Raw genomic sequence first — 12,400 nt, 5'->3', positions numbered from 1 at the left:
CAGCGAAGAAATTTTTCCTAATACATAACCTAGGGTATTAGGGCTTTTTTGGAGTGCCCATCAGTGTTCTTCTAATTTTTGTGACATCTAAGATGTGTTTCAAGTGGAAATGGACTTGGTATTTAGAGACTAATAATCTGTTCCTGTTATTCAACTTGCAATATTCTTTCTTATTAAGACTTTTAAGTGAATTTTTAAGACTAAAAATGGGGAAAGAAAGTCTAGGAATTGGCCACAAGTGAGAAGATAAATTCTTTGAAATTACATGTATGTGTTGCAAGCTCTAGCATTAAAATGGGGAACATAAACCTGAGTTATTTAAATAGTTGATTCTGGGTAGACTGGGTTGCAAACCCTGTTTTGGTACAACCAATACCACTCAGAGTGCATAAACAACTTTGTGAAACAGGAGAAGCCCTGAAACAAGGCAAGTGCAGTGCTTTTGTGCCTGTTCTAAGACAAGAGGCTAAGTGACATCCATCAGGGTAGTCTTGAAACTTACGCTTTGTGGGATTACTGTCTATTGATAAATAAGCTGTACTGTGCTCTGTGTTGTCATCATGGAGGTGGGAAAGAGGATGGCTGTTCTGTGTTTAAACGCACTTAATTTTCAGATATCAGAAATCAGACTTCAGCATTAAGACTTAATTTGTACAGTTGGGAACTTTGCTGTGTTAGGTACCTCTGAGTTCATAAATGTAAGTATTCTGGGTGTTGCAGGATTTTCTGTGGTATTTTTAACTGCTGGCTTACACATTTCAGTCGTCTAATGCATTTAAAATGTTCTGAGTAGCAAGTGGGTTTTATTCTGCATCATATGAGAGAATTGGAGGAAGAAGGGAGCCTCACTCTTCCTTCTTGCTGTACTTCCCCCTTGCTACCTGCCTGAGCTGGCACATCATTCCTGCAGTTGTTCAGGGAGAACCAGGGTGGGTTTGTTACTGATTACACTTGATGCAGCTGCAGAAATGTCTTTCCTGACCCAAGAAAGGGGCCAGCACATTAGTGGGAGCAGTCTGTGAAGGTGAGAACTGCCTCCTTCAGCAGCAGTGAGCTATAAAGCATTACTACAACAAGTTTCAATCCAGTTCATTTAAAAACACATGCAGGAATGATTTAAAAAACAAAAAAGGAAGCAATTACATAAGGCTTTTTGTTTCTTCTTTTGTATTGGGCAGTATAAAAGAGATGGCTTGTCTGCTGGCCTGTGCAGGTGGCTCCTGGGGAGCCCTGCAGCACCGAGCCCTGGTGCCTCCCACCCACCCGGGCCCCTCTGTGTGACACTCGGATCTATTCAGAGGTACACTTGATGTGTGTGTGCGTATCGCATACTTGTATATACACACACATATTTAAAGATGCATAAATATAAGAAAGCAACAACCAACCCAAAAAAGTTACTGAAGAAGACAGCACAAACTGGAAGAACCAGATAATGGGTTTATGAATCAGGAACTTTATTTTGAGGAACTTTATGTACTTAAGGTGGGTGGTGTTTTGTTCATGGCTGCATGGTTTCTCTAGCTGCTGGTATGGAGATGATGGAGGGTATGTGGAGAGGTTACTTTTGTGGCTGTGTGGAGCTTCTAGTTACCTGTAGGACAGTGATGAGGTATGGAGTTGGTAGGTGGTGTGGAGATTTCTTTGCCCGTGGCTGTGAGGAGCTTCTAGCTACGAGGTGGTGGGTGGTAGGATAGAGAGATGGTTGGTGGTGTGGTGCTGCCTTTGTCCATGACTGTGGTGAGTTTCCAGCTGCCTGTAAGACCATTAATGGAGTGTGGAGATGGGAGTTGGTGCAGAAATCCTCTTGCCCTTAGCTGTGGGGGGCTTCCAGCTGCATGTAGGTCCATCATGGAGCATGGAGATGGTTGGTGCTGTGGCGTTCCCTTTGTCCCAGACTGTGATGGGCTTCCAGCTGCTTATAGGACCATAATGGGGTGTGGAGATCCCTTAATCTGTGGCTGTGGTGTGCTTCCAGCTGCCTGTGGGGCCATGACATTTGGAGATGGTGGGTGGGTGGAGATTGGAGGTCATGGCTGGTGCAGGGATCCCTCTGTCCTCAGCTGCAGGGAACTTCCAGCTGTCTGTAGGTCCATGATACAGTACAGGCTGGGGCTGTGTGTGTTTCCCTATCCTTAGGTCAGTGTCCTTGTAGAAAGGCACAGCACTCTAGCTGAGTAGCGGAAGCTCTGGTGTGGTTATGTCTGTATATGGGGCTGCAGCTGCCAAAGAGGGGAGAATCAACAACCAAAGGAGTCGCCTCCCATCTCCTCAGACCTCCCTGCCTGGGGTACTCCCAGCCTCCTGCCAAGGCTATCCATCCCGTGTCTCCCTGATTGCCAGGAAACACCTGTCCTAGGCCAACCATGCCACCTACCCCCTGGTGACACGGGCTGCTACCAGTGTTCTGGCCACTGCATTCCTAGTATTGGTGACAGGAGCTCGTCTGTGGCCCAGTCCACAGCTCTCCAGGGTGAAAGGATAGAAAGCTCTCTTTGCCCATGGCTGTAAGGAGCCTCCAGCTCCCTGCATGACTGTGATGGGATACAGGAAGGATACTTCTCTCTGGAGCCAAAGGACAGGAGCATGCTGTGGTCTCATCCTAACCGCTCTCTGGGTGTCTGGCTGTGATGCACAGGAGAAACAACAAAGGACAAACAGCTGCCCTGCCCTCCCTGCCTGGCACAGCCCTTGGTGTGCCCATCTGGGGCTGGCTGTGTCACCAACTCCCCTGTGACATGGGCCACTACTGATGTTCTGCCTGCTCTGACATGGCTGTGACATCACCAGGGCTGGCACATCACTGTGACAGGGACCATTGAAGCAGGAAGAAACAAATATTGGTAAAATAATAATAGCAACTGATTGTGCTGGGGAGGGAAACTTAAGCAGCTATAGCAGTAATTTAAAGAGCAGCAGCTCAGCAAAGGTTAAAATAGAATTTAAAGCAGCAGATCCTATCTACTTCCCAGTTTTGAAGACTTATGCTGCTGAGATTTGTAGCTTTGAAGGCTAAATTCTGAAAGAAAAATGCTTGTGAAGTTGACTGGAGGTGATATTTCACACGTTTGAGGTTAGACATGTCCATGCCAGACCCTGCATCCGTGAGCTGCTGATGGCACTGAGACATCTCTGTGAGTCCTGCAGTTCACATTTCTTTCTTTGGCTGATACGAGCCAGGGATTTTGCCAGGGACTGTCCTGTGCTACGTGCTTCAGTTAGACACTGGAACAAAATACAGTTAATTAACTTCTGTCTCCTTGGCTCACCGCAAAAAGTATTGTGTCCTCTCTAACTGATGGGACCAGAAGCAGTGGGCATAAAATGAAACTTAGGAGTGTCGCTCTAAATACTAGGAAATGCTTTTTTTACTGTGTGGGTGACTGACCATTGGCACAGGTTGCCTAGGAGGTGATGGAGTCTCCATCCTTGGAGATACTTAGTAGCTGTCTGGACAGGGTCCTGGGCAACTGGCCTTCAGTGTCCCAACCCTCCTGATCAAGCAGGAAAAGATGCCCTCTGGAGGTCCTGTTTCACAAAACAAAATTCTGCTTTAATTTGTTTATATAAACTGTACAAAAACTTCCACAAAAATAGTAGTAGTGAAATGAATGACAACAGAAAGATGTTCTCTTGTTTACTGGATGCAATCTTGCTGTGACCCTCAGGAAGAGAAGAGAGAACCAAGTGAGATCTGTGTGCTGTGAACTGCCTTGGGCTGCAGAACAACACAGTGATGTGACCTGCTTTGCCCATCACTACTTCCTGTTTTGAATGCTGAGCCACGGAATTAAATTAAAGGACTTTGAGCTGTTTTGCTGCTCCTCTTGCCATTAGCGTTTGGTCTTGTGTTGCCTGTTTCTCAGAAATGTGACAGAGTCTCTAGAGAATTGCTAGTTCGGAGCTTTTTACAACACTCCCTCGCAGATACAGATTTCCAGGTTTTGGCATTCCTGAAAAGCCGGCATGATGTGCCTGTGTCGTCCGTCCCCCCCCTCCCCCTTGGAGGGAAGCAGCATGTCAGCAGTGCGGTCTGCACATGCTTTTTGCGATATGGTGTGGTTATAGTCACGCTGTTTGTGGCCTTCCACCCTCCAGGGTGGATGGGTACTGCTATGCTGCGTGGTGCTTGGCAGAGTGTGGCATGCGCAAACTCCCTGCCTCGGGTGCTCATTGCTTTTGTTAGTTCAGAGTGCTGGTGAGGTGGGGATTTTGGTGGCTTGAAGACTTGAGTCTGTGTACATGGGTTGTATAATGTATGGGGAGGTATAGGGACTTTGGAGACAGTACTGGAGGACTGTTTGTGTGTGGAGCAAAACTATTCCACTGTTTGCTCCAGACGGGCAGAATGGGTGTACACTATACCTAAAATGTTCTTTCAACCTGGCTTCCTCCACTCTTAAGGGCTCCCTGCCAGAAGTAGTCAACTGTTACAGAGGTGTTGTGGCTCTCTGAGGGACCAGGATTTGGGAACAAAACAGAACAAGACAAACTCACAGTGTACACATTGGCAGCGGTAGGGGATATTACGTAGGGAGCCTTCTACCTCTCAAGTACAGAACCTACAGCCACGCATTGAGGCTGCGATTGGCTCAACCATCACCTTTCCCTTTCCTACTGCAGTAACTAGTCTGAGTAACTGCTTGCCTACAGTTACCCAACTGGTTTTAACATAAAAATGTTGGTGGGATTGCTGACTAGAAACCCAACACTTCTTGCTTAACAAGAGAAAACGAGAACCTACAATTTCTAAGAGCAATTGTAAATGAGAGCTTGATGCAAGTGCCACTGCTGGTCTTAAGTTGTGTATGTAAGGTGATTAGCTATACCAAAGGCAATGCTCTGTTTATCTTCATTCCTGTAGATGGGTACTCCGGTGTGTTTGGATCTTAGGGGCTGACCCTGATTTTTATTTGAAAGAAAGCTTAAAACAATTGCTGCTTAAAAACTAAAGGCTGGCTGGCAAAGCTTGATGCACATAATTTGTGGCTGTCAAGTTTGCTCATTCTAACCAAATTTGAGACTTTTTTCCTTTCCCCCTTCTTCCAGGCTGCATATGCAGAGTATCTGCAAAGCAAAAAATGATGGCTGTGGAAGTTGTAAACTGCTACTTATTTTGACAGGATATTAGCTTTGAAACCTAACTCTGGCAGTAAGTATAAACATTATTAACATGATTGGGCGCAAAAGAACCAGTAAGAAATACTCCGCTAATGACCTTGTCCTTTAATTCTCCAGTTCTTTCAGGTTATGTATCCTGGTGAGCTACAAAAAATGTGTAATTCTGTCTCAGCACACAACTGTGCAGTATGTGGAAAACTGAAGATGAAGAAGCTTAACACTGAATTCAGCAGAGAATGTATTTTTTTTAATAAAACCTCAAGCCTTTCTTAAACATGCTGATGTTGCAGAGTCTCAACTACTGCAGGATATGACCCCATAGTTATGCCTTACGTCTGATTCTGGCAGTAAACTTTAAGTTTACTTTAAGTACTTGTTTAAAGTATACCTTGTGTCCCCAGCAGGCTCATCGCCTTCCCTCTTCTTAAAAGCCATTATAACCACTTTAAAATTTAACTCTACAGTACCACTAATACAGGTTACGTGAAGTTCCTGACTGAAAACTAAAGTCAGAAAAAATAAGGTAATTTGCAAAAAAAAAAAAAGTTTTGAGGAAGTAGCACTAGCTTTCTAGAGGTAGCATATATATGTTAGTGTAATAATTTTATAGGAAAAAATAATGCAGAACTACTTTTTTTTTCTGGTGCTGGTGTAACTGCAGAACTACATTTAGACTGTTACCCCTGCAGCAGCTTGTCTCTGTCCTAAATGTTTCTTGTTTCCTTTTCTTTGACAGTGAATCTGAAGTACTGAAGGGCAGGTTCTGATAGTCAGATTCTCCCTCCTCCTAGCTTGTTAGTAATGCAAAACCCCACACTCTGTGAGAATGAGAGGACTCCCTGAATATACGTGGTAGAGTCTACTTGAAATGGGATAGGAAAACGTTGCCTGACCTCTGGCTGCTCTTTATTTCCCATGTATCAAATGGCAGGCATCAAAGCTATTTAAAAATTAAGAATGCTTCACAAATTTACATCTTAAAATGGTAGATTAATGTCTCTGAAGGCACTTGCATTGTATTTGTAGGTGCTGCTGGATTGGGAAATAGACAGTTAAGGGCAGAGCTGCTATTCAGGGGGAAGTAGACAGGCTGTGGGAGTGGAGCATCAGGGACATCAAGTTATAGTCAGTGAGGACAGGCTGCAATTGAGAAAAAGGAACCCCCTGTAGTGGTGTACGAGGCACGGGCTTCGCAAGGATGGTGAAGCAAAGACCTTTATTGTTAGTTAGTTACAGCTTTTATAAGTTTATACTCTGTACATGTGCTGCTAAAAGCTTTATTATTGGTGAAACTCTTACTGTCCATGTGCCCAGCCGCTGTTCACTATAGGTGACTCTGCTGTTCCCACTGTTCCCTTACCTTCTGGAGGCAAGGTCACATTCCCCCTTGTTTCTGTCTCATCCGGGTTTTTTCTCGTACTCCTTCAAAGTTATTTACATCTTTGCTGCAGGACCACAGCTGCACATTATCAATGTCAAACCCACTGTCTCCATCCTCTATACCCTGTGATGATGCAGGCTGGGGCTGGGCGCTGCCGAGAAGGCCCTAGGAGGCTCTGCGGACAGCATGTTGACCAGGAGCCAGCAGCTGCCTCTGACAGCAGAAGAGGTCAGCAGCATCCTGGGCCATTGCAGGGAAAGAGTGTTCTCTTTTTGCTCAGTGCTAGTTAGCCTGCATCCAGATAGCATGTCTGCTTGTGGGCCTCCCAGTATAAGATAGGTATTGACAAACTGGTGCAAGTTCAGCAGAGGGGCTTCTTGGGGGATGGGGCACTCGCCCTGTGAGGTGAGACTGAGGGAACTGGTGGGTGTTTTCTTGCTTATTCTCTCCACAGTTGGAAAGCCCAGTCACTAGCCAAAGGCACCTCTTGCCTTCCCTGTCCCTTTTCTTGCCCCAACAGTGTATATTCAGGTAGCACAAGCTTCTCCTTCCAGCCCCCTCTGGCTGCTGTCACCTTATCTACCACCTCCTTGCATGCTGCTGGTTGTGGCCAGGACCTCTTCCCCAGCTGGAGCAGGAAGAACAGCGTCTGTTGCCTCCTAATTGCTGCCTTGTTTGGCTTCCTGACCTATATATGTGTGTGTGGCTGCCTGTTGGACCTGTGGAAAGCTGTTTGGCTGGTGGCAGGGGTCTCACCATCCCTGTAGGATGTGGGGCTGTGTGTGTCTTGCCACTCTCCCCAGTGCTGTCCTCTGCTCTGCTCTCTGCCTGTGGGAGGTTGGTCCCTGTGGGCCTGAAGGACCCTGCAGTCTGCCAGATGCTTTTGCCACCAGTAAGAAGTCCTCTGAAAACCAGTAGCAGAGTGGGGCTCGGAGGCTTTGAAGGGTGTGTCTCTCCCTTCTTTGGGCAGTCAGTGCTGCTTCTGCCAGACAGTGCCAGGTGCTGGGCTCAGGCCTGCACATGTGTCCCTATTGCTGTAGGCAGACCCTGCTGAAGCCATGGAACTGAGGCAGGCTCAGCCTCTTTTTTTCCCCCCTTTTGTAATCACTTGCTGGTGTGGGATAGCACCTGCAGCCTAGCTACTGGGGTATTTTAGATTAATATTAAGAAGAAATTCTTTGCTGTGAGGATGGCGAGGTGCTGGCCCAGACTGCCCAGAGCAGCTGTGGGTGCCCCATCCCTGGCAGGGCTCAAGGCCAGGCTGGACGGGGCTGGGAGCAGCCTGGGCTGGGGGGAGGGGGCCCTGCCCCTGAGGGTGGGGGCTGGACTTAGATGGTCTTTAAGCTCCCTTCCAACCCAAACCATTCTGTGATTCTATATTACCCGCTCAGCTTCACGGGGCAGCGAAGGAGAAACCAGTACCTGGCAGTCAGTCCCTGAGCCTCTTGGGGTATCCCTGCCAGATGAGTCACCAGTGCTTCTGGAGTGGCTGGGTGACGCTAGGGAAGACAACAAGTAGTGTTGATGGGTTGAGGCTGTAGGCAGCAAGCTCACCACAGCGCCTCTGCCCTGGTCTCCCTGGCTCTGTGCCTCCAATAGTGATGGCATGCCTGCTGGCACAGCAGCTGGGGTCCCTACCCCGACCTGTGTTCCCTCGGCTGCTCTCGTGTCCATGAGTGCTTTAGTTGTTCTTCCAGAAAGTCTTGTTGGCCAGCAGTGCAGAGATTAGGCATTTGGTGGATATTGAAATAAATGCTACTTTCATATCACTGATGTCCACGTACTTCTTGACTTTAGATGAAGCACTAAATTCTGTGGGTTCTTCAAATTGCTAAATCCATGGGAATAATTTGAATTGCTTTGTAAGAGCTATTGGGGATGCAAGGATATCATAGAGCACTGCTTTTATTGAGGAATGACTATTTTCAAATAAAACAGCCGAGTTTGTTTACTAGGAAGCTTCAGACAGTTTTGTGTTATTTAGTTTGGGTTGTTTTCTTTTTTGTTGTTGTTTTAAAGGGGATTAAAAATAATGTCCAAATACTGTAGTTGATAATCTCGAAGGAACTTGTCTTTCACTTGTACTAGGCTTCCGTGTTGTGATTAACGGAGCTTACTGACTTACTAACCCAGGTGACAGTTAAGAGTGGGCTCTTCAGTTCTGAGTTTGTGTTTAAGTTAATTGAGTTTGGTGCTAATACCATGCTGCTGCCCTGCTTGGCTTCAGAAGCTTGAGAAATCCTTTTCTATGCAGTGATCTCTTAGAGTTATTTTTGAATGCATGAATGAACTACTTCAAGCCTCTCTCCTCAACATCACATAATTGCTTGCATTCATAGGTGGGATTGATGATATTTCCATGGAATTTAGAAATAAGTTGGGGTGCTGCATAGCTTGACTAGTCTAATACACCCTCCTAGTGCATTGTGCTTCACGTGGCAGGAAAGTTAATGTTGAGAGAGAGAGTGACTGTGCAGTGATACTAATGACTTCAGAAAATATGCTTTGCCTAAAGACATAGTAGACTCTCCTCTTCATAACCTCAGTCTCCAATGTTAGTGTGTTGTGTGTTTTAACATTACAACTATTCCACTTTGAAAAATGAACCTTCATAAAAGCTACTGTGAAACCTTCAGATGTGTTGCTTTCATTTTATAACTGTAAAGCAAACAGCAAAACCCCCTGTTTTTTCAGAATTTACAATAGGTTTAGATGTCAGCAGTGGAAACTGGCGTGATCTTTTAGCCCCACCTGACTGCAGTGCTTTTTGCAATTCTCAGTTTAGTATGGTAAAGCGGCGTTCGTACCTATGCAGCATGTTGCAGGAAGCTCACCTGGTCCTTAGGCTTTGAAGCTGCAAGTTGAAGAAAAAATGAAAAGCAGTAAGGATTGTGATAACAGATCTCTGGAGATCAGTCTTCTAATGCTATTGAATGTGTAACCCAGAGCATGAGGCAGATCATCACCACCTCTGATTTAATACCAGACCTTGTAAAACTTCTTTCTGTTGCCCCAGGAGTTTCAGTCCATCAGTGGAAAGCTTTGAGATTTTCTTCTTTAGCTTGTAACTTTTTTTTCTCCTTTCTTCTTTTCTGATTGTGGGAAATTTTAGCTAGCTGAGTGCAACCTGAGCAAATTAAAATGTTATTACAGTGCTATTTTGGCTGAGTCATTTTTGTTTGCTAGGAAATAAATAAGGTAGCTTAATCAAAAAAAATATTAAACTATTTGTAAAATAAATGTTTGCACTATTGCTTCAGGAAAGTCTTACTTTAGTTTTGCAAAACTCCAGACCATAAACTATGTAATGTACTACACATTACTCTTATTTTTGCAGGCAAGCAATACAGCATATCCTAAAAAGCTATTAAAGCCGCTGTATAATTTAATAACGCTATTTTAAAGCAAAACTGCATATTGAATTATGGTAGTGTGAAATTAGGTTTTCATGTAGTCTTGCCTCAATTCTTTTTCAGTTTAGTCATTTGTTTTCTGGTTGACTGCCTACAAACAGCTAAAAGAGAAGCTTTCTCTTCTGGGATTTAATATTTGTTGTGCCCCATTGTTTTTGTTTTATTTTTAAGCTTTTTTTAATCTGTGGTGTGAGTAATGGCTTGTTTTGGTTGCAGAGACATCTGAGAACCTGAACAATAATGGCTTGCCTTTTTATTTTAAGGTACAAAGAAATTAAAACTTAAAATTCACATGTCTCATACTGCTAATGTTCAAGGCCTGTTATCAAGCTGTGGAAGTAGTTTCAGATTTGTCAACAAGTTTTATTGAGTATTTTGCCCTAAAGAAAGGGTGAAGCTCTTGTCGTTGTGCTTCTACCAGATTTTTTCAAGTCCTCCTGAAGAACATCGCTCTGTGCAGAGCGTGTCTCCCAGTGCTGCAGAGGCTGCCTTGTGGCAGGCAGTGTGGGAGCTGAAGCTGGCTGACCTCTATTTTAAATGTCAGGAGTGCTTCACCCTTGCCTTTCAGATTCCATTTGCCTTTTTTAACGCTTCCTTGGGACCCTACCTAAATCAACACTCTTTTAGAGAAGCACTTGTACAGCCTGAGCTGTTTCATGTAAAGCTGGAGTCGTGGCTTTTCCCAGCTGTGTGTTGATTGCCTTCTACGCTGCCTGTGTTGTCAGTTAGCCTGGCTGGGCTGTGCTGTGTTTGTAGGATCCAGGAGGTGTCTTGTCCAAACTGGCTGTCAGTAGACAGGCTGAGTGTCTTTAATGACCAAATGAATTTAGAGAGCCCTCTGTTACAAAATAAAGGTCCTTCCTCATCCACTTCTCTCAAAACAACATCCTATGGATGAGTCGCCTCCTGTTAGCACATGTTGTAAAAGGACACATGCTGATATTCTACCATTGTTTTTCTTTGTGAAACTGGACTCGCCTTCTCTTGCTGCCCCCCAGCTCTCCCTAAGCACATCCAGGATAGTGTGGTTGTATTACTGTGACTGTCTTAATTCTAATCGTCATAGGTAATTAATATTAAAGTTTCCCTATTTTGTCCCATTGTTTCCTAGCCTCAATATTAGTTGGATAACTATGAGGAACAAATAGTATATGTGTATGGGCATTTTGTACACTTGGTAGTTCGTACCTTTGAAAGTGGTGCAAGTTTAGGAAAACAACGAATGAACAGTGGGAGATTTTAATAATCGACCTCTTATCCACCCTGCTACATAACAGACTGTGCTGCATAGAATTGACTTCAAAATGCTCATAGGATTTAGCATTTCCCACTTCAAGGTAAATACTCAAATTAAGCCTTTCAGAGATGTGTATAATCGCTCCCTTAGCTGAACTATGAATGAGAGTAAATGTATTTCTATATGTGGAAGTGACAAACACGTTCTTTCATAAATGCAGTAAGACTTTAACGTGGTGTGGGTTTTGGATCAGAAGAATTACTTCTTACTGTTCTATTTAGCCAAACTGTTTCCTTGTCAGGTGGCTATTCACTTTAGTCATGGGTTATAGATGGTAAAGGTGAAATAGTGTAACAATTGGCTAATGATGCTGCCAGAAAAGGAGAATGCCTCTGACTCTTCTGTATGAACCACAACACTGTCAGAATTTGAATTCTGGGGTTTTTTTCTCCTTCAGAAAGGTAAATCTGGTGACTTTGGAGTTCTTTGTCTAGTGGCTATATCATGTGCTGTATGTCAAATTCTTTCTGAACTTTTAAGTAATTGGAGAAGTTTGGTTATAGTTTTCTGGCTTTTTCTGAAAAAATTCTTGAGACCCTTCAAAATGGAGAGCAGTGAAAGTGGCTGTTACAATGATGCATGTAATACTTGCCCTCAGGAGTAGCACTTTCTTTTTTTCCTTTTGTTCCCCCAACCCTTTTATACCCAATGCATGTATTGAGCAGGGAAAGTATCAAAATAGGCTGGTTTTCTCAGAAAGAAATACCCATCGTTATTTGACAGTTTGTGATAAATAGGGGCTTTGACTCTTTTGTAACCGCCTTGCTAAGGATTAAAGTAATTTCAAAAGACAAGCTATATTTTTGGTTTTACAGTGTCAGCTTTATTTCACTGTGTCTGTTTACAGAGCTTTCCTGCGGATGAGGAGGAAGGAAATACTGCTTTGAAGTTAAGAATTTTGTCTGTCTTCCCGCAGCACAGATCAAGAATTAACTTACGCTACCTGTCTTGGAAAAGCCTGTTTTAGTCTGTGGTCCTCACTTACACCTTCCGGTTATGCGAAGCCTGTATTAACGACTAGGCAAACACATGAGCATATCAATGGCAACAAGAGCTCTTGAATCTTCTATGAATAAGGATGATACAGAAAAGAGATTGCAATAGAAATGAGAGTTACAATGACGGCTAGTTTGTGCAGACGAGCATTTTATAGGATAGGAAGAACTTGTTGCACCACAGAACTAGGAA

At 44.2% G+C, this 12,400-nt stretch overlaps 1 protein-coding gene across 4 annotated transcripts in view; it reads left to right on the top strand.

The window, feature by feature from the left end:
• Positions 1-12,400, top strand: part of PGM2L1 (phosphoglucomutase 2 like 1) — a 41,006-nt gene that overhangs the window by 3,770 nt on the left and 24,836 nt on the right. Inside the window, exon 2 of one of the 4 annotated variants that reach the window (XM_055703091.1) lies at positions 5,050-5,152. The exons of the other annotated variants lie outside the window; for them this stretch is intronic. The gene's annotated coding sequence lies outside the window, so the exon portion shown is untranslated. The remainder of the gene's footprint in view (positions 1-5,049; positions 5,153-12,400) is intronic. 4 annotated transcript variants of the gene reach the window in all.

The sequence above is a fragment of the Falco cherrug genome, chromosome 2, assembly GCF_023634085.1.
Source record: "Falco cherrug isolate bFalChe1 chromosome 2, bFalChe1.pri, whole genome shotgun sequence".
Classification (NCBI taxonomy): Eukaryota; Metazoa; Chordata; class Aves; order Falconiformes; family Falconidae; genus Falco; species Falco cherrug.
Note: the sequence above shows the minus strand (reverse complement) of the source record. Positions and strands in the feature narration are given on the sequence as shown.